The 22,899-nt window shown below is 30.8% G+C and overlaps 1 pseudogene; it reads left to right on the forward strand.

Annotated features, from left to right (window-relative positions):
- The first annotated feature begins 716 nt into the window (after positions 1 to 716).
- The window catches only part of LOC106466741, a 68,377-nt pseudogene continuing 46,194 nt past the window's right edge, over positions 717 to 22,899 (forward strand).

Raw genomic sequence — 22,899 nt, forward strand, 5'->3', positions numbered from 1 at the left:
TTAAAAAAATAATTTTTTTCGTAAAAATACTCAAGGCTATAGCCTTTGATTTTTGGAGAAAAAAATTGTATCATAGATTTTGACGTTCTACTATGGAAAACTTGTATTCAAAATGGGCTTTTCAAAAATATAATTCTTTCTTCATAAGTCACTACGGTTAAATGTATCAAATACCTAATACAGTCCGCATTTAAAAAAATGTTTGTTTTCCTGAAAATACCTAAGGCCTGGATGATATAATCTTGTAAGTTGTAGAACCGTCTACATTTCTAGTAACGTTTTCTTCATTACCCAGTCTTGATGTTTGCAACATTAACAACATGAATAACATTGCGATATTGTTTATGAGGGTTGCTTTTCATAAGTTTGAAGATTGGCAAATAGTTTTTTGCAAGGCAGTTCACTTCTTTTAAATTTACCTTCCTAGTCCCCCAATGGCTCAGCTTTAAGCCTGGAAGCTTATAGCGATGAAAACCAGGTTTCGATACCCGCGGTTGGCAGATCACAGATGGCCCATTGTGTAGCTTTGGGCTTTACAACAAACAAAAACGTAGTAGTAACAGATATTTTTGATTGGTTGTTAAATTTTATATATATAATAGGTGAAACAAAAAACATTTTTCTAATAATTCGTAATATTTATTTAGTTATCATTATTTTAATAATTTATGTATTTTTTATTTGTATTGTGATTTGTTTTAGTAATGACATTTGACAGTAGCTACAAGCGACGTCATGTAGTAATTGTATGTACATAGACTATGGAGATTTGTGGAGTTAGTGGCGAGTATTTGTTAGTCATTGTTTTCGCTACTCATAATTGATACTGAGGATATGTTAGTTAAATTCTTTATATACGTACATAGCATTTTTAGTGAAAGGCATAAGTAATATTAATTTTTGTAAAGCTAACAACGGGAATAACATATAGTTACGTAGTGCTTAAACTAGTATATCTGATTTAATATATATTTTTTTACCCATAGTCATACCAGCAGTAACTGGTAATATATTACTTATGATCAGATTAAAACTTTTCAACCGTTTTATTAATATTAGTCGATTTGAAATTGAAAATTTAAAACCTGTTTAGTCACCATTGTTGAATAACTTATAAGTTATTCACTTATTGGTAATAAATTATAAAGGAAGAATTGTAAGTTGGTTTTCTTGTACCAACGTGTTTTTTCTCTCGTCTTGTTTCAACTTGGGAATGGAAATTAAGAGTTTGACTCGTTAGTTAGATATTTATGTTGTTGTAACATAACATTTGAATTTATAGTATCATGCATTAGTGACTAGAAGTGTGATAAGACATATTTTACTTTTAGTAAAAAGTTGGCTACATGAGCCAGTAGGTTTACTTTAACTTTAAAAGTTTAAGTTTTAGGAGTTAAATGAACATATTTTGTTTTAAATATTTGAGTATTTATTGAAATATGCAAAGGATATGTCATTGCTGAAAAAAAAATTGATAAAAAAATTAAAATGGTAAATGGTAGTAGTAGCAGAGACAGTTTACTTTTAAGTTTTAGTTGATTTTGTAAAGCACTAAATATTCTATGCCTAGACATAGCTATTAGTATTACCAAATGATAATACTAATAATTACTTCCTTATTATTAAGCTTTCACTGTTCTCACACTTTCAGTATGTGTATTTTAGTGTTGTAGCTCCTGGTGCTGTTACCATGTATAACAAATGGCACAGTAATAATGGCCATGGTTCTGTTTTAAGGTCCATGAGTTCAAAAATTTTAACTTTGTGTACAAAATACCTTACGTTTTGTAAAATTAATGCTCACTTTATCCATAATTACAAAATACCTAGAGTATTTTCCTTATCATTGCATCCCTACTTCCTTTGACAGTTGAGGGTACATGTACTTATTTCTTAACAACTCTTTACACCTTTGAACGTGTTATCCTCTTCTATTTTCTATGGCTTATTTTGACCTCTATTAGATTCTTTGTTTATACAAACTTATTTGGAATAAGAGGTCAAAACCTTGTCTGATTATTGGTTTTCTGCACATAATGTTTATAATACTTACTTATATGTCATACAAAGTAATGATGATTATTGATTGGTGCAAAAGTAAAATAAAAAAAATTATAAATAGGCCATTCATTTATTAAACAATTTCAGGGACCCCCTAAACCAAATAATTCTTAGTTAAAAATTTTCAGTAACTGTTGCCGAGAATAAGTTCAATGTCTAAAGTTTTGCTGCACTTACTGTGACCTAATAATTGTTTTAATAAAACAAAATACAATAGTTAAGTTAATTTATTGTTTTTATTATGCCTCTTTAAGTAAAATAAAGCTTGTGTAAAATACCTTGGAGAACAAGTAACATTTGCGTGGGACAAGTATCAATTTTGTCACTTGCCCTGTAGGATGAGTAGCCATTCCAAACATATGTGAGCCCTGTTTATAATCTTTTTTGATTTTGAAATCACTTGAATTATTTATATTACTTATATTATTGAACATTTAATTGCTAGCAACTATTATGATAAAAGTTTCAAGTAGTCAGTAAAGCAAAAGCTTGTAAGACTTTAAATTTTGTGAGATAGTCTTCTGCTTTCTGGAGTATAGTCTCCAGTCTTCATGGAATATATAATAAAGTGTGTAAGTGATTTTAGAATGGTATTTTTTTTAGAAATCTTTAAATATTGGGGACATGAAACAAAAATTGAAAGTAGGATATAAATTTATTTTTAGAAAATTGAGAAAATATTAGAAATTAAGACCTCTTAATAGAGCTGGAAATTTAGTGAAATTTGCTAATCAATTAATTGTCAGCCTCATTAATTGATTATATTCAACTAAGTGATTATTGTCGAAATGACTACAAAAATTAAAAGAAAACACTTATAACACTCTCAATCAGGTTTTGATACCCATTGTGGGGAGAACTCAGACAGCTCATAGTGTAGATTTTGCTTAACAACAGAAAGAACATATTGCCAATATTTCAGTTACTTGGATAATTGGAACAATCGGAAATACTAATTGGTTATTTTCTTGACCTTAATCATAATTTTGATTACTGTGTAGTCGCAATAATAATAAAAAAGTAATAATTGGAAAATATAAGTTGATTGTTTTTGAAATTAATTGTTTTAATCATAAGTTCAGTTAATCAGTCATTTTATGGGATTATAATCAACATAATGGATGCTCATGGGTAATTGATTTGATTGTCCAGTTCCACCTCTTAATTTGGCTTTTTTTCATTATCTAGTATTTGGAGTCTATTATGAGGAATAGCTTTGAAATGCAACTTGGAAGGTGAATTTAATATAAAAAAAATGGCATGGTTTCAAAAGTGTTAAGAAATTAATTTCTATTTATATATATGTATATAGTTTTGCATGTTTGTCTCCATCATAGTCTAACATTTAAATCAAGATCTTATATTTTAGGAAAATTAACTACCTCTAGGGTTAACTAATCCCAGAAAATTTATTTCAGGATAGTTTTTGCTGACATTATGAGAGCGTGCTACTTTGATACTTGTGTGATATCATCATTAGTACACCACCAATCCAATAAACAATCCTGGAAATAGTTTCTGAAGCCACCTAAAGGAAATTATTTTCAATGTGTGTTAATGTTTTGTTAGTCATCTTATGACAGTCAGAAGCCTTTCCATGTGTAATTTTATTTTAAAGTATTTTATTGAAGCACTGATATGCTTTACTTTGCAAAGTGCAAGGACAAGGATCTATAAGAGGATAATTTTGTCTACAAGTAATGGCCGAAATAAATATTTAATACAGAAACTGTTTCACTTGTATTGGAACTACCATAGAATATATTTAAAGACATGAACTTGTGTCTTTTGACATCCTTCTCTTTTTTTTCTCATGTGTATCAAATCCTATTTAGGCCCCCTTGTGCATGTTTGTTCAGTTTAAGGTCATTTATTGAACCTTGCTTCCACATTTTTATATGAGCACCATTTTTTAACAACTCATGTTTTAAGTATGTTGATTATTATTATAAGATGTGACAAATGTCAAAAGATGGTATTGTACAAGTTTTAACCATTAAGACTGAATATTGAGTAAATGGGTAACAATCATGCTAACTGTGTTATTTACTAAAAACAAAAATGTATTTGGTTGACTATTGTATGTCATGAAATAAACCCAAGTATTTTTTATGTGTGAGTTATGGATAAAATTAAAAGTAATTTTCTGATCACTTTTTGGTGAGGTAAGCTGAACGCAGTATATGTAAGTAAATAAAAAAATTTGAAAAGTGGGTAGAATGCATTTCTTATAAACCCTTATCCTTTCCACCTGAAACTACATATTCTTAACTGTAAGGTAAAAGGAAACCAGATCCTGGATTACAATATTATGTAATAGAACATATTGGTAGTGTTCAAATCTGTCAGATGAAGTTTTTTTTTCTTTTTGTTTTGAAATAATCAATCAGAAATGCAAGTTAAATCAGATATAGAAAAATTCAATAGAGACTTTTATCCATGTAAGGTACTTGAAGATCAATTTATATTATAGATACAGCCCTTAGAGAGGTAAAACTATTTGCTATTAATATGCACATAAGGTAGTTGAAGATAGAGCTATAAAAATTTCTAAAACATGTATGTTAAAAGTTTTAGTTTTAAAATTAAAAAGGATAAGTAACATTTTGGTATTTCTGATGATGAAAAACATCATGGTGATGAAAAAGTTGGAAGTTTTTACTTGGAAGACTTGATGCCCTTTGAGAAAGATTAAAATTATAATTCTTTGTTTGTTTTTAGGCTAAATGTAGGCTTCACTTAAGCATGAAATGAGTTTCACTGATGCAACAATGGAGGTATTAGAAATAAAAGTTGAACCTGTTTCTGATGAAGAGCAGAATGCTCTGTTGGATATCAAATTGATGGAAAGTCAAGAAGATGCTATAACATCGCCTAGTAGTAAGTCAAAAAATATTTTTACTTAAATTCTTGTGTTCTTGCTGACTGTTTTCACCATTATAGTGTATGTCAGTTTTTAATGTAACAACATTCTGTATATTCTTCACAATTGATTAGAAATTTATTTCATGTATAATGAAAACATTAACTTTCCTGACACCTAAATGTTTGACAGTAATATCATCACTGTTAGCACTAGGGTCAAAAAGGTCTGAGCCAGAGGGCTAATTTGTCTTTAATTTTAGTTAGCCACAATAGTTAACATACATTTATTGTAATGGTTATATTTACTCCAGTTGTAACATAATTTCAGTGGCTTTGTCTGCCATTAACACTATGCATGTGTGGATAGTGGAAATTTTGATACTTCTCAACCTTGCTATTGGCCCAGTTATATATTTGAAACATAAAACTCAAAATACATTTAAAAATGTAGGATTAACTATAGATCTATGAGTGTAACAATTGATAGGTCTGGTCTGTGGTTGAAAATGCTGTAATCCAACAATCAATAGCTAAAGTTTAAATCCAAACTAATGGAACAGTACCAAATTTAAATGGAAACTATTTTCAACATTTCACATGTCCTCTTCAGTCCACATGTGTATGGTGGACTGAAGAGGACATGTGAAATGTTGAAAATAGTTTCCATTTAAATTTGGTATTGTTCCCTTGTATGGATTTAAACTTTATTGTATATCACTTTACACAGTATGGTGTATTTACCTATTATTTGAATCAATAGCTAGTTAGTAAAGATATAACCTAAGCATTGATAGCTATTGTTATGATAATGTCTGTTTGAATCAAGACTTGAAAATAGTCCAAAATTATGTAACAATGCAATTTGAAAATTTTTTCTTTTAGTACTTACTCTCTTTCACCCTCAACCTGCTCTTCAACTTTTGTTTTTCATCTTCTTAATTATTTATTCCCTTTATTTTTTCCTTCTGAGGCTATGCATCACTACTTTATCAACTTTACTGGGCTAAGTTTACATCCACCTGTTTTTCTTACTGCCTCATTTTTTTTCTCAGCTATTGCTCAGCTAAATATCTTTGATTCTGGAATACCTTGTTTTGTGGAGTTAGATTCCCTCTACTTTCTCTCAGGGAACCCTATTTGACACCCTTCCTTAATGCAGACCTTTTGAGTTGTTCCTTATCCTGTGGCCCCTTCCTGGTGATGCCTGTGATCAGATGTTTCTGGAATCACTCATCAGCTTTGGTTGTGTGAGAGCTTGGCTCTCAAACCATGTCTCTCCCTGGACTCATTTTGCACGAAACTCTTGGGTCCCACAAGGTTTCTCTTTAAGTTTTCTCTGTCATTCAGAGCTCAGTACGGTTGTTGAATCTGCATTGTTAGCCCTGTATGGTCATTTGGCAACTTCTAGCCCTGTTCTGGAGCTATGACCTCCCTTCTCTTGTGGGAATCTGCTTGTTTACAGTTGGCTGGCCAAGCTCTTAAGTCAATATTGACTCCCATTCAGCATCTGCTTCATTTGGAAGTCTATCATTTGCTGGGTAAGCTCAACCTTCTCTTTCACATTTCTGAGATATGGAGCTTGTAGTTTCAGTTAGGAAAAGATTAAAACATTGTCAAAAACTTTTCCTTTTTACACTTCAAACTCAAGCAAATGATAGGACCAAAGTATCTTGAAATATCCTATGGAAATTAAGGTTTGTTGATAGGAAAATATTGTCTTTGCTAAAGACAAGTTTCACTCAGTGACCAGTTAGAAAAAGATAAACTTAAGCCTCTGTAGGTTGTATTGTTATTATTATATATGCTGTATATTCATCATAAGTATTGCATTATTTAAAGCACACTTACCTTATAAACAGGTTGAATTTATTGTCAGGTATTTGAGTACATGGATGTTTTATAATTTGCTTTTATGTTTATTTACCTTAAACAGTTTGTGGTATCAGGAAATACGAAACTCTTTGATGATATCATTAATATGCAACAGTTTTCTAAATTGAGCAAATGCTTGTGGGAAATATAATTCATTTTATTTTTTTCCTTTGCCAGATTGATGATTATGTGATAGACTATGTGCTTCTACTAGTTGGATTATTTGTATAGATTAGAAGAGGGAAATAGAGGACTCCTCTCCCTAAAAAGTCAGTAGTAGGAAGCAACAGCAACAAAGTTGTAGCGAGTAAGGAAACCTCTAAGTTAACCTTTGATATAGTGGTGTAGTACCAGGCGATACTGCATGTTTTCTGCTCTTTTTAATTCAATTTTTTTTTCTCTCTATTGTTACCTGGGTTGGAACATAGCATTGTGCAAACAAGTTTATAACTTTAACTTTCCCCAGAGGCTAATTGTGTCAAGAGAAGATTAAGCACCTTCTTGTCTGATTCTTTTACAGGAATAACAATGTGCTTTTTAATTAGCATGCTGAATTATTATTTTTGGCAGATCAAGCAACAGTTGCAAGTGGGCTCATTCAGGATCTTCAGTGTCCATTGGCTAACTGATCTAACAGGTACCAATCACTGTTTTATTGTGTCAGAAACTTGAGGGTTTATTGCCACATTTAAAAGAGTGTTGGAGTCTGGGAGAGCAGATTTTGTCATAGATTTCAAAAGATTTTTATGTAGATTTTCTCATAAATATCAAGAGATTTTTCATAGGTTCTGCAGGACATTTGTTTTAGAATTTCAGGAGAGATGTACACTGATATTTGCCAGTTTTGCATATGACTTACTGTTACCAACTTCTGTGGGTTACATAGAGGTTTCAATTAGATTAATTAATGGATCACTTTTTTCATGTTTTCCTGTGGTAATAAGCTCAGTGTATTATTATTGTATAGTTTTACTTTTTGGGAACATTGCAAATTCTCAAGTGGCTAAAGAGTTAACTTCTACTTTTATTTAGTCCCCTGATGGGACAGTGGTAAGTCAACGGTCTTACAATGCTAAAATCTGGCATTCAATTCCCTGTGATAGCCCATTATGGCTTTGCTCTAGAAGAAACAAACTACTTTTACATGTAGATGTGGGTGGTTTCACCCTTAAGTTTAATTTATTGAGTAAGAGTGTAAGTTTGCCTGTGAGTGAACAGTGAGTTTGTTCAGTGTACTTAGCATTTTGTCTTTTTTGTATTAGAGTTGGCTCTATAGATTCATGTTAACTTGGGAACATTTTCTCATAGGGTAAGACTCAATTGTAGTCTAGTCTAAGTTACAGGGGGAGGAAAATGCACTAGTAGAGGCTTTTGATTTATTAATGTCTTTGATGATCTGGCTAGCCACGCTGTTCTTTTTACACATATACGATCACTTGTCCTGTTGTGATATGTGGTATTTGATTTGTGTTGTTTTTACTATTAACTGTAGTGACTTTCATTAAACATTTCTGTTTTGTGTGAAATCTGTTCCTACCTCATTCTTTGTGGCCTAACCATTGTACACATCAGGAAACACACTTGCATACAAGAACCTTGAACCTCTCGTTTTTGTGGGCCTGGACATCTCTGCTTTACCAGAAATCCTCAAGATACCACAGTGGCAATGACTATTACTCTGACAAAAGAACCTTTTATTGTATTCCTACCATTTGTTCTTTTTGTTTGAATTTCAAATCATCAAGGTTTAGACATATAAGCTGTGCAAAAATTTTTTATGTTGTTTCCACTGAGGAAAATATTAAGCCAGCTATGAAAACATATGCTACTGTAAATAGTTTTGAAGAAGTTAATCAAAAATATCATGAATTTTTTATTTTATGCTCTTGGAAGGATTTTTAAATTAATTTCAGGTAGATAAAACAAATAATGTTCATTGTTGTAATAAAGTAAGTATTCCTGATGTTTGATAAATTAGGGTGATGCGGTAATGTTTTACCCCTTGAGTTTTATCAAAATAGAGATATGGCTGTATATTGAATTTTATCTGTTTGCATAGTCACTGAGGAAAATGTTAGTGATATATATATATGATTTATACTAAACAGGCAAGAATTGTGGACTGTATAAATAATTGTATGCTATGTGTACTTCAAGGATTGAATCAAAAGGTTAATTGTCAAAACATTCTACCCTAAATATCATGCATAATAGGTGTCATGTTTTTATTTATAATTTGAATAGTTTCCCTGATATATTTCAATTAATTTGAGTCATATTTTCCCTAGATTAGGCAGGTATTGTTGAATTTATCGCCAAAACTTCTTTAGCAGGTATGTGATGAAATTAGTTAACAGCAGAATATCTTTTGATTTGCTCTGACAGAAAAATTGCAAAATTTTTGGTGAAGAACTTTTAATACAAGGTCTGTGAGGTTATTGGCTATATAAATCTACAAAGAACAAGTATTCCTCTCTTGTTCTAATGAAATGATACAATAATGGGTCTCACAATATGGCCTATTTTCCAAAAATTTTCAATACCTGTTGATACTAATGAAAAACTAATTAATTTCAGTTTGATTCTGGATAGTAAGTGAAATAAGCAGGAACTTGTCTGAAATACTGTTAGGGCAACAAACTAGTTTAGTATACAGTATGCTTTGTTAGAAAAAGTAATGAAATAGCATAATAAAGAATAGGTTTTGAGAATGCATAATATAATGTGAAAATATTTTCAGTGAGGCGATGATTACTCATTTAAAAATATATAGTAATGATAAGTAGGGTCCCTATATATGGCTATATCTGTAGCCAGACAAATTTCTTTACACAAATTATACTTTCAGTAAAAATATAGAACGAGTTAAATTATGATTTTGTAGTAATGATATGTTGAAATGTTACATGGCTCATGCTTTTCTTTATTTGAATAATGTATAAGGCTGAGTATGTAAGGAAATATATTATTCACAGAAATAGAGTTTGTTGGGTAGTATAAAATTACTTCAATACTTAAGAAACAAAAATCATACTGTATATATGTAATTATAAGTTTTTATGCTTAAAAACCTCATACAGTTAAAAACACAATACATTTGTATTTATATATTAGTGCCTTAGAAATATAAGTTAAAAATTATGGCTAAGTCATTTTTTGATAAATTGCCCTTGCTTCGGCCCTGGAAGTTCCCAAAGTTAGTGCAACATTCAGTGTTTGCAATTGCTTGGTTGAAAAATTGCGTTAGAGGCGAGTGACGTCACTCAAGGTAAAAAAAGGGCCAGTCACGGTCGGCTTTCTCTCTGTGCACCATTTTATGTGTGAAAAACTGTTGGTTTGTTTATGTGAAAACAATTCTTTTTTTTTTCTGGACAAATTTCATTTTACAGGCATCATGAATACAGTTATTTGTGAGTAAATTGTTCCAGGAGATAAAGTACTGTGGTTTTTTGCTGTGTTGTTTATGGATGTGGGAACATTCCCAAGGAAAAGGAGGTATCTTAGAACTTAGAACTGAAGTTGTTTATAATATGTCACTGAATTTTCCAAAGTTTCATACATGTACATTAAACATATTTCTCAGAATTTGCTGAGTCCTGAGTATAGTTCAATTTGTCAAAGTTGCAGTGCTTAGAAAAGAGCAGCTGGACAGTTTGTTTTTTCTCATGGTAAACATATTACTTTTATTTATTCTGTGGCATGTCACTTTCATTTTTATTACTTATATTTACATTAGAAATTAATATAAATGTCACAGAGTATGAAACATAACAAAGACACTGAACAAGGCAGAATTTATGTTTATTTCCTATAATAAGGATAAATATTCTTTATTAGCAAACATTTACTAATGGTTTGAACATTAAAATAAAAGAGCAACAGTCCAAAATCTTAACTGTAATTTTTGGTAATTTTCTACTGTAAAATTTAAACTGTAACTGGTTTTGAAATAAAAAAATTCACTTAACTAAAACAATAAAAATAGTGTTAGCTATATAATCATCTAACATAATATTGTGAGGATTTTTATTATGATGTACTAATGCATAAATTATATTTTGTCACACACATGCATATATCTTGTATCTTGTGAAACAGGAAAAGCTAGTTTCCTAGAGAGATCTTCTGTTCCTGAGTTTGGTAAAGTGAAAATGGAACAAGAAGAGAACTATGATGAAGTAACAGAAAAAGTTGAGGTAACTTACTAATTTAAAAATACTTATTAGAGTAAATTGTTATATAATTTGAGATAACATTTAGATATTAATAATGTTGTAATTAATCAATTTGTCTTTTACTTGAATGAAATCTAATCATTGTTAACAATATTTATATTAACAACCTGAAGAAGGCCATTGAAATTGCTGAATTTTTTTCCAATTGTGGACAGATAAGCTAGATAAATAAACTACTATAACTGTTATATTATTCACATTATAGCATTATTGTTAGTACTTCATGAGTACTTATCTTTAATGCTTTATTAGTTCTACTAGTGATAAAATTATAATATTACTCCAGCTGTAAAAAGAGCTTGGATACTAGTGCAATATTGGCATTGCATTAAAGGTGATCCTGAATATATACTTGTGTAAGAAATTACCTAACCTTCTTTTATATATGCTTAGTGTTTCTTTATTCTTTAATTTATGTTTACACTGAGTAAACTAACCCAAGAACTTGAAATAGAGACATCTTTGTAACATACAGAGGGATGTACCAATATAACTTTTTGGCCAATTACTGATATCAGTATTTGTGAAATATATCATTCAATACTGATAACTTGGAACTCATTATATCCTAAGGAAAGAGTCAAACCTGATAAATAATTAGTTTAAAATTCTCCTTTCAGTTTCTGAATCGATATAAATATAATAGTACTGTTTATTGTATGTCCTTGTTACTACTTTGCAGGGTGTGGATGGATCTTCACCAAAATTGGTATGGAGGTTCATTAGGTCTATGCAGGAGTATGTAAAAATTTTCAGTTTTGTGTATTGCAGTTTTTATGGGCATTTTGTACCACTACTCTGCCCCCTGTAGATGGATCTTCACCAAATTTGGTATGGAGGTTCATCGGGTACATGGGGGAGCCACATACAAATTTTCAGTTTTGTGGATTTTATGGGCATTTTTTTACCACTACTTTGCCCCCTGTAAATGGATCTTCACTAAATTTGGTATGGAGGTTCATTAGGCCCATGCAGGGGTACATATAAATTTGCAGCTTCACAGTTTGTGTTTTGCAGTTGTTAGGGGCATTTTTGTTTTCTTTACAATTATATATAAAGGAAGAAATTTTTCAGGTCCTAAGTTAATCTTTCAGTAATCATGAATTTACATAACTTCCATCCAGGGGACGGGTAATCCAGCTAGTAACATATAAAGGCCTGAAGTCTATAACAAATAATTTTTCTGGAACATCTTCAGGCCTAGCAACAGACAATGATCATTTCACTTATATTGCTTCAGATGGGAAACTGGGACTTAGACTGGACCTAACATATAAAATATCTGTATAGGATTATATATTCTAACATAAACATAACTAAGATGTACTGTATACTGTCTTACAAATCAAGTAATAAGTTTTCAACAAAATTCAAAATCATGTTTGCTGTAAATTTTTGTAGGCTTTAAAAAATACATACTGTCAGTTTTTTTAAGCTTTAATAACAAGGACATAAAGAGCCTCAACAAAACAATCTGTCCAAAGCAATTATATTATAGCTTTACATGGTTATTGAAGAGTATAGAAGCTTGTCATGCATGAACTATGTTATATCCATTTTCAATTCCAGAGAAAAAAACTTAATTCAGGAGACCATACTTTCTATGCTAGGGAAGTTATTGGATGTCTTAAAAAGAAATTCTGTGGTAAACTTTCAGTAAAAAATTTCTTTTTTGTCTTTTTTTTGGTACTAAAATTAGCTTAGTGAGCATTTTCAAAGTTCTGTTTTTTTTAACAAAGAATTTTTTTTGTTACACACATTCACTGATCTTGCAAGTCATGAGGATAAAACAGAGTTGTTGGCCCAGTGTCAGTCGATAATTTATACATATTAGCTGGTATCAATATATTGCCAAAATTGTTGATATGGCTGATACTAATATATTGATAGACTAGTTGGAGTGTCTGTCCATGGGATGGAAGTTATGTAAGTTCATTATTATTGCAAGGTTATCTTAGGACATGAAAAGTTGCTTCCATTATATATAATTGTAAAAAATGCCCAATAAAACCACAAAATGCAAAACTGTGTATCTCCTCATGAACCCAATGAACTTCCATACCAAATTTAATGAAGATCCATCTATAGAGGGCAAAGTAGTGGTAAAAAATACCAATAAAAACTGCCAAATGCAAAAATGAAAATTTGTATGTACCCCCACATAGACCTAATGAACCTCTATACCAATTTTGGTGAAGATCCATCCACACCCTGTGAAGTAGTCACATAGACACACGACAGATAGTACTATTATATTTATATAGATTCCTAATAATTATTACTTGTTCTGAATGGCAAAGTCATAGCAATGTTAACAACTAGTGTTAGACACTACCTTAAACATAAAATTATTAATATCATTTTTTCTCTTAGAACACAAACATTTTCCTTAGAAGTTGGAAGTAATGTAGCCTTTAAGCATCAAGATTGTTGCCCCAGTCTCAGAGAAAATGGTTGAATAACAAATCTTCAACTTCATTAGTACTTTCAGTAATATTTTGTTTTTTCCAACATTAACACCATAATATACATTTACTTGTTGTGGAAAGCAAGTAGCACAGGTTTTGTACGTACCAGCATAGGTATCTGTGCCACACACTGTATTTATTTTGTTGGTTTTGAAAGATGTCCAAAAATTCTTTTTACTTGTAAGTAACTAAAATTTCCTAAGAAATATATTGTTATACACTTTGACATTTTACAGCATTTTCATTGATTCTGAAATGCTATCAATTTTCTAAGAAACACAGCAGTTCTCTAAAATAGATAATAGGATGTTAGCAAAGGGAAAATTGAAATTTACAAAATGGAAATTAGTCTACTTTATCCAAATACTTGAGCTATTAATAAAAAGTAGCATGAGAATGACTCATCAGAGTGCATTATTGAATTTATAAAGTACAGTATTTTTTCCCAATTACCTGTCACATGTTATTGTACTCAAGTTACTTATGAAAATAAATATTGTTTAACTGTTAGATAACACAAAAGTTGTGTCTTTGGAACTAAAGTTGGATTCTCTTATTAGTGGGGCCTGAATAGGCAATGCCAATGATGAGTTAAAAAAAAAAGACTCCTCATCCTTTACATGCTAATTTTAATTCAAAAAACATACTATAAAGAGCTAGTTGATGTATAATTTAAAGTAAAAAAACATCATCTTATCATACTATAAAAACATGTGTTTATTTCTCAAATTAAGTTTGTTTTTTAAATGGGGAGGTGGGAGCTATATGCTTTCAAACATGAGACACAGATGTTAGTTGAGTATTACATAATGCATAACAGGAACATCTGGAAAGTAGTTCAAGTGCTTGTTTCCAGTTATTCAAGGTAAAAGGTTAAGAAATAAATTGTTAAGTCATGGATAGCTGAAAAACGAATATTTTATTCATATTTATGAATTATATGTAATAATTTGAAACATTAGAATGCTCTTGCAATATTTCACTTCTTTTTGAGTAAAATAATAATGGTCTCCTCAGCACTGTTGTATTCATGGCTTGCACATTACTTTTTAGTCTTGTGTTTTCTTCCTCAGATAACATTTCAAGTGTTTAAATGGCTTTAATGTCTTGTGAAGGGAATAAAACATTGTTAGGGCAAATATAAATGTGCTTTTATCTAATTTAAGTCAGAAATATTTTACGTACACTGTGCTTAGCTTTTTTGAACTAACATTTTCTGTTACATAAGTGTAATAATTATTAGTAGTGGCATCATTTACTATAAGGCAATGGGAGGCAGTTGCCCTCAAGACCTTGGTTTGCCCTCCCAGTTTTGCATAATATAATATAATTATGCATAAGATGATTATATTAAGTTTTTTTCACAAACAAATTAAAGAATTACAGTATAGAAAGTGTTCTGTATGTTGACACACCCCAGTAGTTTTCAGAGATGTAACTTAGTATTAAAGTATTTGCTCTTTCAGTTCACAGCATTTTCATATACATATTATTGTACAACAGCTTTTCTTCTGTTGTGTTTCAAGTAACTTTATAGTAAGGTATTAGCTCATTTGCTAAGGAAATTTAATAAATGCTAGTAACACTAAAATGCCATCTGTAGTTTATTGTAGCTGATCATGTTCTTTTTTATTTCAGAACACATTTGTCAGAGTGACAGCTGAGCTGCCTGGTGATTTACAACATGATAGGATTATTTCTGAGTTCAGTGAGAGCGTTGATGGTGAAATACATCTAGATAACTTGAAAGATGAGATTATGAGTGTGAAAGAAGAAAATGAACTTCAAGAAGAGCTGCAACAACTTGACTTTAGGTTAGAAGGTACATCTGGTAAGTATAAATATCCCTTCCAGAACTCTATTTATTAACACCGAATTATCTCATAGTTATAAAAGATTTGGGGAAAATCAACTGGATGATTTAAAAATAACTCCAATCTACAAAGATCCATGTTTCTACTGTTGTTTTATCACATTTTTAGAGAGTTCTTTAGTAGGTACCTCTAAAAAAATCTTGTGGGAAAACTATATCTGATTGGTTGAATTGTTTTGTTTACAGTGTCACATGTAATAAAGATTTTGATGGAAAAAGTACCCTAAAAATGAAAAGATGCATGAAGCGGAAACTTGTCAATACTGTACTCATATTCCAGTATGAATTGGAGTGGCACAATTTGCTAATTTTGTATGTACAATATATGGTTGGCAATATGCAGTGCAGCATTTCCCAGTGTTTTCGCTATGTGACTCCCATTTTGAGACTTAAAAATTACATAACAACCTAATTGTAATTATCTTCTCGTGACCCCATTGACTGATGCTGTGACTTCATTTGGAATCGCAGCACAACCACTGACATGATGTATAGAAAGCAAGGCATTGCAATGTAAAGTCTGTTTGTGCAGTCAAATGGTATTCTGGAAATCGAAAACAATAAGGTATGTGATTCTCTTCCCCAGAGTAGGTAGTGTTTTGGCATGATTTGTCATTGAGAAAGTACTAAACATTCATATTTTTAAAAATTTATTAAACTGGGAAAGGTAAGAAAGATATTTAGATAACTTAAGTGGTATGTATGTGATTAACAACAAGACTGTAACCATCACAAACATCTAATTTGAACCAGTGCTGCATTCAACATACCATGTGACACACAAAAAATCAGTGTTTAACTGTGTTTTTAATATTTACTTTTAAATTAAGAAATTAACTAATGTATAATACTAAAATTTGAATTATAATATACAGTTTGATACCAAACTTATTGTCATAAATTCATAAAATAGTAGATCAAAAAAATTTTTAATGCGAGTCAACAAACGAGATGAAGTGGCATTTTACTCGTGACCTGTCTTGAAAGGGTTAATTGCAGAGGAGATATTACCAATATGGCGATTCAAATGAATATTTTAATTTTACATGTTGATTCTTTAGTCATTCTTTTTGCATGTGGATTGGGTTTATGTTTATAGTTTGCAGAGCAAACAAAAATGTTAAAATCACAAAGTTTTCAACATTTTTCTCCTGTGTTTTGCTACTAGCTTAAATATCTATTACTTCCTTTCACGGGACACAGTGTGAAACTCTGCATGTTCATGTTTATACCCATTATCATGAACTGTACAATACTCATTTATAATCTGAGTGAACTTATTAATTAAGAACATGTTGGATTCCTAGTTGTGTTTCTCATATATTTTGTACAGTACTGAATGAATACTCCTGAATATGACATTTTTGGTTAATGATAAAATTCAGCAAGTATTTTTTCTTGCTCAAATAGTGTTGTCAGTTAATTTCAGGATATTCTATCTTTTGCTGGAGAAAACTAAGAAAATATACTTGTATCTGAATTTGTGCTTGTAGAATCATAAGTTAATTCAGTATTGACAGGCAATAACCCTTAAATGTCACTGTGTGTTAATTTGATGTACATGTAGTATAGTTCATTTAATTGCATTGCAAAAACAAAAGTACTGGATGAAATAATTTGAAACTTGAGATGAATCTTCTACAGATTATGTAGCTTCTGTAAATTAAATGTTTTTATATGTGATATAATAAGTCCTAATATAAGTGTGGCCTAACAAACAGCAGTTTTGTTAGCAAAATGAAACTCAATACAATAAAGTGCAAAATGATTTAACTAGGGATATTTAATCTTCTTCCATACATTAACATAATAATTCAAATGAAATATAAAATGATAAACTGAGTTTAAAAAAACAGACTGTAATTTTGGTAAACATCTTTTCTTCTAACAAAATATCATCAAGCTAAGCTTTTATCACTTTGTTCCAATCTCTAGCGAGTCTTTCCAGAAATGAATGTCATGTCAGTTTATACAGCTGAAAAGAACAGAAAAAGAGCTTTCAGTTATTTAGATCACTAGCATATAGCTTCTCAGAGTTGGAATATAGATAAATAGATCACACCATGACAAATGAGGTTGAGAAATAGTTATTGGCTAAAATTGATAAAATTACTCTTATATTGAAATACAAGTTTCAAATTTTAGCTACTGTGGTATATTCTGGTTAAAACAGACAAGAATTAGATATTTAGACCCACTAATAACAACAAATTCACTCAGTAAATAAGAAGAATAATCTGAATTTGATAACTGAGTTTTCTTAGTGTATGTGAAGTAAAGACACTGGAAGAATTTACATAAATTAATACAATCTTTATTGGGCAAATTAAAAGAAACACAGTGTATGTCCTTGCACAGACAGAATTACAGTGAGATTTCTACCAGGTTGTGCTTAATCTGACAGCTTTTGTGGGTTAATCTTTGTAGAACTAAAATATGATTTTGAAGTATGACTTTTACTTGACAGTCTCCTTGTAGAACTGAACCAAGAAATTGCACCTGAAATCGACAGGGAAGCTCAGTTTTATGGTTGAGTTGATATCTTCACTTTGTGACCTTTTCTCTCTTACAGCGTTGGTCAGCAGTAGCATTCGGATAACATCACATCAACTAAGAAAGGGTATTATGGTTGTTAATCATTTCAGTGTAGATGCTGTATGTTACTGCAATATCTTCTTTGGCAGAATAGAAATTAGCTACTATACAGAACAACAAAACAAAGCAACTAGAATAAGGCAGTATTAATGACTTTCTGTACAATGTATTCATACTAAAACTGCATAGGCTATAGCTAAATGAAAAGTTTTTAAAATTCCTATATAACTAAAGCAGGTAAACAACATGGATGTCCGCATATTACACTATTTTGTTCAAAAATTATGATTTTGGTCAGAAACACTGAATTGTTACCAATGTTTTCAAACCAAGCATTTGAAGTATTTCATTATATTTGCTTTGAGTAGAGATGTTAAATTCTTGCAACAGATCTTCTGGTTGATGTCATTAAGTCATTATGCTATCCTGTCTATATAGTGATTTCTAATTATGTTTGATATTATCCACTTTGCTCTTAAAACATTTCCTTTGTAATGTTGTACCATTCACTTTACAGTAGAAATTTCTTTTTAGATTTGCTTCTGATATCATCTCATTTGATATGCTTTGAAACTGTTTTTGTTTTTTGAGTATATTCTAACAGAATCTATTGCATTTTAAAAAACTCCTACATAGTTTTTTTTATTTTCATAATATGATGTACATAATCTACATTCTTCATGTACATGGAAATTCATGTTCAAGATATCTGTATTGTTAAAGGTAGAGCTAGGCAACTAACTCAATTAATTTATATTACTGATCATCTATGAGCATAATTTACATTGATTAGTCATATATAAAATAATCAATTAATCAAAGTTACAATTAAATAGATTAATGTCATGGTAATCAAATATTGTTTTAATTATTACTTTTTTTTTTATTGTTCCAACTATCCGAGTCTTGTGAAAATAATTGATTAATGAGCCTGGCTATTAATTGATTAGTTGAAGATTCTTACATGCTATTTTAAGTTGAAATGAATGTTTTTTGTGGCTTACTGTATTATTCAATATAGTTAGGAGTTACCAGATTCATATATATACAATTTGCTTATTAATAATTATATTTGTTGCATTTTTTTTCATCTTAGATCCAATGACTTACATCAACAACAGTTGTGGAAAGGAGCCTCTCTGTACGAAAACAGAAAATGGCAAATCTCAGAAACCAAACAGTAGTGATGCTATCTGCAAAACACTTTCAGTGGAAAATAACACAAAACAAAATAGCATTTCCCGTTTTGTGATGAACAGTCATCTAAAAAAACATCAGAAGAAACACACTGGAGAAAAACAGTACAGTTGTTTTGTATGCGGCAGTCAGTATGCAAGAAATAGTGACCTGAAAATACATGAGAGGATACACTCAGGGGAAAAACCATACAAATGTGAAGTGTGTGGAAAAGAGATTGGAAATAAAAACAGCTTAAAAATACATCAGAGAATTCACACTGGTGACAAACCTTACACTTGTGATGTTTGTGGTAAGAAATTTATGAGTAATAGTTCACTTAGAAAACATGAGAGGCTACACAGTGAGAAAAAACTATACATTTGTGTTGTGTGTGGAAAAAAATTTAGAAATAGTGGTAAACTGGAAACACATCAGAGAATACACTCAGGGGAGAAACCATACAAATGTGAAGTGTGTGGAAAAGAGATTGGAAATAAAAACAGCTTAAAAATACATCAGAGAATTCATACTGGTGATAAACCTTACACTTGTGGTGTTTGTGGCAAGAAATTTATAAGTAATAGTTCACTTAGAAAACATGAGAGGCTACATAGTGAGAAAAAATATATTTGTGTTGTTTGTGGAAAAGAATTTCGAAATAGTAGTAAACTGGAAACACATGAGAGAATACATTCGGGTGGGAAACCTTACAAATGTGAAGTTTGTGGAAAAGAGATTGGAAGTAAGAACAGCTTCAAAATACATCAGAGAATTCACACTGGTGATAAGCCTTACATTTGTGATGTTTGTGGCAAGACATTTATAAGTAATAGCTCACTTAGAAAACATGAAAGGCTACATAATAAGGAACAACAGTATGCTTGTGTTGTGTGTGGAAAAGAATTCAGAAGAAGAAGCCACTTAAAAATTCATCAGCGTATTCACACAGGAGAAAAATTATACATTTCTGATGAGTGTGACAAAGAGTTTGGTATAAGAGATGACGTAGACATGCTTGAGAAGGTACACACTAGGGCTAAACCATACAGCTGTGCTGTGTGTAAAAAAGAATTTAGTTGTAATGACTACCTTAAAGTACATCAGCGAATACACACTGGAGAGAAACCATATAGTTGTTCTTATTGTGACAAAAAGTTTGGAACAAGTAGTAGATTGAAGGTGCATGAGAGGATACATACTGGAGAGAAACCATACAGTTGTGTAGTGTGTGGAAAACAATTTAGAAGAAATTGTCACTTAAAAATTCATAAGCAGATTCATACTGGAGAGAAGCCATACAGTTGTGCTGTGTGTGGCAGGGATTTTGGAACAAGTAGTAGCTTAGAGATGCATGAGAAGGTACATACTGGGGAGAAACCATACAGTTGTGCTTTATGTAATCAGCAATTTGTAACCAGTAGTAACTTGAAAGTGCATGAGAGGATACATACTGGGGAGAAACCGTACAGCTGTGCTCTGTGTAGCAAAAAATTTGGAACAAGCAGTAACTTGAAGGTGCATGAGAGGATACACACCGGGGAGAAACCATACAGTTGTACTGTATGTGGAAAAGAATTTGGAAGAAGTGATCAATTAAAAATTCATCAACAGATTCACACTGGAGTGAAACAAAAGACTTGAGTCAAGGAATTTTTAACAAGTAATGACTTAAAGATGTAATAAAAGATAAAAGCCGGGGAAAAAAAGTCATATGGTTATAGTTCCTGTTACAAAAATTGTCCATACTCTTCATCTCCAAAAAAATCATCAGAATTTTCAAAGTTGAGGGAAACCATACAATTGTGAAGTTTATGGCAATTAAATAAGCAAAATATGTTACCTAAAAAAAGATATCGAAAACATTTTGGGGAGAAACTGTATTGCTGTGGTGTATATCAAAGAATATTCTATGAGAAGAAACATTAGTAAACACACACTGAGGAGAAGAAATAGAGTTTTTAATTAGGGCCTTTTGGGGATTTGAGCTCAAGGTTAGAGTTATCAGTCACGAAACTTCAACATCATCAGTGACTTAATCTCCTTTGCTTTTAAGTTAAAGGATTTTGCAGTTATTATAAGAAACTTGCAACAGACATCATACTTTATAGATTTTCATGTTTATGTGTGAGTGGCAAGCCACTTTAGAGACAAGACTTTGTAAAACGACATATTTCATTAGCATAAAACATTGTAACGTTTTTGATGAGGAAAAGTATATAATTATCAGAATTGTTTTCCTACTTAGTTCTTCATCAGTGACTTAAGAGATGTCCAATTTTACATCAGTTAAATTTAATACTACATCAACAAAATGAATTAGTTGCATATGTGACAGAAGCACTCATTTATTTATTATTTTTCCTGTAGTATTTGCTTTTATTGAACATTCCAAGATCCATAATAGAGGGAATTAGTAAAATTTGTTTGTAATTGGTAATCACAGCAGAAACTACTTCCTTTCTTTCATTTATTGTTTTGTATTGAGAACATCATGTCTGTAAGTGTTGTGATAATAAAGTAAATCAGAATAATGATTACATTGGACAACTTATGATTCCTGCTGTAACATTTTATTTTTATGATGATGATATGATACGCATCAACTTTTTTAAAACTTGCATAACTTTGTAACTAAATTTTTGGTACTTTTTACATGAAATCAGTTTTTAAAATAAATCCTCTACTTAAATATCGTAACAGGTAACATATGAATTACATGTATTATTTATACAGTAAATAAACATGTTGGGAAGTAGACAAGTATTGATAACGTAGTGTATAAATATTATCCTGCACATAAAATTACATAATTGAAATTGGAACAAAAGCTCAATAGAAATCAAAATGGAATATACAACACTCTGCTAACTTCATTTCTAAATAACTAGTCTGATACGGAAGGTATCTTCATTCTTTACCATGTTATAATATTTAAAGTTTCCATCTCTCTAATACAGACTGGATGAGTGCAACAATTTTGACTATTTTTAATTGTTTAAAAAAAAAAATCCTAAAAACACCAGTTGTTACAGTCTTATAGTTAAGCAGGGGGGGGGTATGAGCAATTTTAGAAAAAACTTCTTGTTCAAGGTACAAAATGCTTGTAAAATCTACTTGCCATCTTGCTCACTGTCCCATAAGATACACACGCATATTAAATATAACATTAACAAGTTGGCTGAACTGGATGTCATGCGAATTCCTCGGTCAGGATGTATAAGTTAGTCATGTGGTTTTCTTCCCTCTAACAGAAGTCAGCTTGTATACCATGAATTTCAACAGAAATACTACAGGTATGATGACTAAAGTGAACATTTTCTCTATAAATTCCTTTTTTGCATGTGAATTGTGTTTGTATTGTTAATTTATAGATGCTGAACTGATAGTATTAATTTATACTTTATCACACAGTACACACTGGAAAAATATGGTATTGTGTCCCCTTTGACAATACCAGTTCCTGATATGTATTTTCAGAAATTTTAACTCTCCTAAATTAATTATTATAAACCCTTCGTGTTTATCTTTATTATCATTTGCTGTACAGTGATCATCTGTAATATCAGTAAACTTCTTTGTTAATAATGTACTGTTTTCCTGACAGTGTATAATCAGCATTAGTGTTTTTTCATTGTTTGTACAATACTTGAGGAATAATCTCCTGAATATGACATTCTGATTAGTGATGAAAATAAACCAGCAGAATTGTTTACTCAAATAGTAACTCAAAAGTTAATTCACTAGAACAAGG

The sequence above is a fragment of the Limulus polyphemus genome, unplaced genomic scaffold (assembly GCF_000517525.1).
Source record: "Limulus polyphemus unplaced genomic scaffold, Limulus_polyphemus-2.1.2 Scaffold2367, whole genome shotgun sequence".
Taxonomy (NCBI): domain Eukaryota; kingdom Metazoa; phylum Arthropoda; class Merostomata; order Xiphosura; family Limulidae; genus Limulus; species Limulus polyphemus.